The sequence below is a fragment of the Budorcas taxicolor genome, chromosome 3, assembly GCF_023091745.1.
Source record: "Budorcas taxicolor isolate Tak-1 chromosome 3, Takin1.1, whole genome shotgun sequence".
NCBI classification, from domain to species: Eukaryota; Metazoa; Chordata; class Mammalia; order Artiodactyla; family Bovidae; genus Budorcas; species Budorcas taxicolor.
Window position 1 is genome coordinate 117,491,633 of NC_068912.1, and position 5,498 is coordinate 117,497,130.

Genomic DNA, 5,498 nt, shown 5'->3' on the forward strand with positions numbered 1-5,498 from the left:
CTCTGATTCACGTCCATCGAGTCAGTGATTCCTGTTGCTTCCTGACCTGCATATAGTTTTCTCAAGAGGCAGGTCAGGTGGTCTGGTATTCCCATCTCTTTCAGAATTTTCCACAGTTTATTGTGGTCCACACAGTCAAAGGCTTTGGCATAGTCAATAAAGCAGAAATAGATGTTTTTCTGGAACTCTCTTGCTTTTTCCATGATCCAGCGGATGTTGGCAATTTGATCTCTGGTTCCTCTGCCTTTTCTAAAACCAGCTTGAACATCAGGAAGTTCACGGTTCACGTATTGCTGAAGCCTGGCTTGGAGAATTTTGAGCATTACTTTACTAGCATGTGAGATGAATGCAGTTGTGCGGTAGTTTGAGCATTCTTTGGCATTGCCTTCCTTTGGGATTGGAATGAAAACTGACCTTTTCCAGTCCTGTGGCCACTGCTGAGTTTTCCAAATTTCCTGGCATATTGAGTGCAGCACTTTCACAGCATCATCTTTCAGGATTTAAAAAAGCTCAACTGGAATTCCATCACCTCCACTAGCTTTGTTCGTAGTGATGCTTTCTAAGGCCCACTTGACTTCACATTCCAGGATGTCTGGCTCTAGGTGAGTGATCACACCATCGTGATTATCCGGGTCATGAAGATCTTTTTTGTGTGTATTCTTTTCTCCTTTGCTTTTCACTTCTTTTCTTTTCACAGCTATTTGTAAGGCCTCCCGAGACAGCCATTTTGCTTTTCTGCATTTCTTTTCCATGGGGATGGTCTTGATCCCTGTCTCCTGTACAATGTCACGAACCTCATTCCATAGTTCATCAGGCACTCTGTGTTTCAGATCTAGTCCCTTAAATCTATTTCTCACTTCCACTGTATATTCATAAGGGATTTGATTTAGGTCATACCTGAATGGTCTAGTGGTTTTCCCTACTTTCTTCAATTTAAGTCTGAATTTGGCAATAAGGAGTTCATGATCTGAGCCACAGTCAGCTCCTGGTCTTGTTTTTGCTGCCTGTATAGAGCTTTTCCATCTTTGGCTGCAAAGAATATAATCAATCTGATTTTTGTGTTGACCATCTGGTGATGTCCATGTGTAGAGTCTTCTCTTGTGTTATTGGAAGAGGGTGTTTGCTATGACCAGCACGTTCTCTTGGCAAAACTCTATTAGCTTTTGCCCTGCTTCATTCCATATTCCAAGGCCAAATTTGCCTGTTACCCCAGGTGTTTCTTGACTTCCTACTTTTGCATTCCAGTCCCCTATAATGAAAAGGACATCTTTTTTAGGTGTTAGTTCTAAAAGGTCTTGTAGGTCTTCATAGAACCATTCAACTTCAGCTTCTTCAGCGTTACTGGTTGGGGCATAGACTTGGATTACTGTGACATTGAATGGTTTGCCTTTGAAACGAACAGAGATCATTCTGTCATTTTTGAGATTGCATCCAAGTACTGCATTTCTGACTGTTTTGTTGACCATGATGGCTACTCCATTTCTTCTGAGGGATTCCTGCCCACAGTAATAGATATAATGGTCATCTGAGTTAAATTCACCCATTCCAGTCTGTTTTAGTTCACTGGTTCCTAGAATGTCAACGTTCACTCTTGCCATCTCCTGTTTGACCTCTTCCAATTTGCCTTGATTAATGGACCTGACATTCCAGGTTCCTATGCAACATTGCTCTTTACAGCATCGGACCTTGCTTCTATCACCAGTTACATCCACAACTGGGTATTGTTTTTGCTTTGGCGCCATCCCTTTCTGGAGTTATTTCTCCACTGATCTCCAGTAGCATATTGGGCACCTACTGATCTGGGGAGTTCCTCTTTCAGTGTCTTATCAGTTTGCCTTTTCATACTGTTCATGGGGCTCTCAAGGCAAGAACCCCTAGTACACACCAATCCCAGGGACTGCTAATGTCTCAAGGCAGGGTACCATATAACGGGTTTAGCATCAGATATTGGGCAACAGAAGCAGCTAGATCAGCCATGGTGAGAGGGACACTGTACAGCTGGACCCATGTAGACACTAAGGTGGCCAAGCGCAGAGGCTGCCCTCCTCAGGAAGGGGCTCCCAATGTGTCTGTCCGTTTAATGTCCCTTCAGCTGGAGACAGCCTCTGCTGGGCACTGACTTGAGATGCAAGAGTCACCCATGGTGCTCACTGCTGAGATTCACACACACGCCACTCTGTCTCCAGGCTTCCCGTCTTATTTCCTCCAGTTCCCTGATCAATCAGAGAAGCTTGCATTAACGCCTAAACCTGGGGCGGAATTCTCCCATCCTCTAGCCCCACTCAAACCTGCCAGCCTTCCAAAAAATTTGCTGAATGGATTGTAGTGGTATTCCAAAGTGAGGCATATGTCCCCTCCAATATCCAGAGTTCCATCCAGCAGGTGGCCCTGTCTCTGTGGTAAGGACTCCACAGAGAGTAAGTGAATAAGTTGCCTTTACCTTAGAGGATAGCTTCCAGCCTACTCTGGATCATTAGACCCCTAAAACTTCATCAAAGTTGCATCTCCCTGAATCTTTATAAGATCTGCTTCCAACTTCTGGAGCCCGTAAGTCTTACCTGGACAACCAGAGGGACTGCCGCTTCCAGTACGCTGGGTCTAACGAGGAAAGGTTCATCCGTGTGCTGAACAAGCATGGCCAAGGTTCCTGAGGATGATGCTGTGACAGGTATCAGAGATTTAACACAATCTTACATAATAGATCCAATCTCATGTTCTTACTTTCCTAAGCCCTCTAAGCTCTTACTTAATACTCTAGCAAGACAATCGCAGTGCCTGCATCTCGTTTACATCGTGCTCAAGACTTGCAGAGCCCTTCCCACCAAAACTTGGGGAGACTGGGGTGGGTTAGTGGGTTTAAAAAAAAGACACAGAGTAGTGTGTTAAAATAATTTCTAAGTGTCCTTGCCAGGAAGTCCAGTCCTGGCATGTGGGAGCATTCTTGCAAACTAATAAACTCAAGGTTTATTCAGTATCTTCAAGGTTCATGCCCACACATTTCACTCTGTCATTGGGTAATACCTACTGGCCAGGATCTGTCACTATGTTGGTGAGGAGTTTATTTGTTCCCAGGGCAGGAACTTTATTTTCCTACTTAGGCTCTGCTGAGACCTGGCCCCAGTTAGTAATCTAGAGGAAATAAGGCGAGATAAGGACACATCTTGAGGACAAGTGTCCCCTTGTAAGACATCCACCCCCAGTAAAGTCTTCCCATCTCTGGGTACCAGCACCTAAAAGGGTTGCCTCTCTATGCTCAGAGCATTCTGGGAAACCTAGGTGCTCGAGTTTAAACTCATCCACCCAAATGTCCCCATCCTAGGCCACAGGACGCCAGCACCTTCCTGTCAAGGTCCTGATGTTAGCACAGAAAGCACACTCAGGGCGTTCCCTCTGCAGCCCTGGCACGTATCTGCAAGATGTCAGTACAAGACGCCTGGTTAAATTTGAATTTCACATAAACAGCAAATAATATTTTAGTACAAGTGTGTATGCTCCATGAAACACTTAGAACAAGCTGACGCAAAAGAAATTGTTCCTTGTTTATCTAAAATTCAAATTTAGCTGGGCATCCTGTGTTTTATTTGGAACCCGTATAGTGGCAACTCCACGGTTAAATTCTGCCTGATTATCAGCACAGTCTGCCCGTAGGTGGCAGGAAACGTGGGTTTCTGCAAACACCGCCCTGATCAACATTCCAGCTTTCATGTCGAGCCCTGAGGACAGAGACCCAAGCCTGCTGCTCTGTTTCACAAGGATGTTGGGTTTTTATTACAGTTTTTAAATGACTTCGAACCTGAATATTCTAATCAAGTGTCTCCAGAAACCCGAAATAACACTTACAAAGCTAATTCCAAAACCAGTGACCTAGCTTGGCCCCTAAAGCAGGTAGAATTTGAGCCAGTTTGGAAGGTGAAGGAGAAAAAAAGGAAAGGCATGAAAGCCCAGTTTGACATCAAGTTTCCACCCTGAATGGAAGACGTAGCTTATACTCCAGGAAACAAGCAAGCCTGTGAGGCTTCATGGGGTCAGGAAGCTGGGAACTATAAGTGGGTGTGGGGTTCAGGGAGGATGTGGGGAACTGGACAAGTTATCACGAGGGTGGCAGAGAGCAGGGGCTGGGGGAGAGGGCGGGGAGGCTCCGTGGGCTGGGTGGGGTGGGGGCGCATTTCTCAGCTGGCAGCGGGCTTTGGCCACGGGGTGAGGCACTGCTGGAAGGCACTCCTGTTCTGGGTCGCGTTCCAGCTGGCACTGACCCCCAAGCCCTGTCCTGGCACCAGACAGAGAGGGTAAGGGTGGCGGCGGCTCCAGTGAGAGGTCTTGTGACCGACTTCCCCGCAGGGAAGGTCATTAGCAACACTGCAAATATTCTGGAACATTCATCCGAGAGTTGAACGTGAAGTGCCACTCATACACTGTTGAAGCTGAAATCAGGTCGTTCTGGGACTCACGGGCCTGAGTGCCAGTTCACGGGAAGGAACTGACAGGTCACACTGTGATGTGGGGACCTGGGCCTGGGGGTGAAGAGGGCAGGATGCCCTCGGGGGCTCACCTGGCCGCTGTCCTCCGTGGACCCTGGCAGGTAACCACCAGAGGGGCTCCGGGTTTACGTTTCCAGGTCTGCTCATCACAGCTTCTCTGCTCCTGGCTCTGGGGCACTAACTGAGCAGGTCACCTCCTCTGTAGGGAAAGTCTGCCCCCTGGCCAGGCAGAAGTCTAGGCTTTGAGATACTCAGACCTCGGCTTGAATCTGATCTCCTGTCTCTAACTGCATGAACTTGAACTAGCGTCTTAGCTTCCGGACCTGCACAATCCAACTAAGTCAGGCATCTGTGTAATACAATACAGAGTGTAAAGGTCAGGGACCCAACACAATGGAAATTATATAAGTCAGGCACCCAGACGGTGCTCACTGGGCATGCAGTAGGTCTTCAGGCCAGGTCCCTTCATGCTCCTCCCCTTCATAAGCACGACTGCGATTTCCAGAAGGGAGGTCTTCTGAGAACAGAGCATAAAACTTAATTGCCTCAGTTCCTCTCCTTCAGTTTGAACGTTTTCTGCTCAGTTTCTGAATCCTTCACGGTGAAAGCTCCTAGTTCAGCTATTTTAGGGAAAGGCAAGGGCCCACCAGCCTCACATGACCTGACGCTTCCAAAACCCCCAAAACCTGCATGGTCTGATGGCTTTAGAGTCAAGGGTTTCATTCCTCAGGAGATTTCCGCTTCTTCTTGGCTGGCTTGGCTGGCTAATTAGAGCTCCTTCTCAGCACTTAGCAAAATCAGTCCCTCATGTGTTCAGATGAGGGAGAAGCAATCTGCCAAAACAAGCACTTGTACATGGGGTAGAAACAGGCAAATGAGTCCCCTGCAGGTTTGAGTAGACAGGGGCTATTCGCGCCCTCCAACACATCCTTCCAGGGAGAAAATGCAAGGAAGATCTCGGACCAAGACAGGGGAGGGGCTGAGCTGAGCTGAGGGGTTGGGCTATGGAGGGTGAGAGAA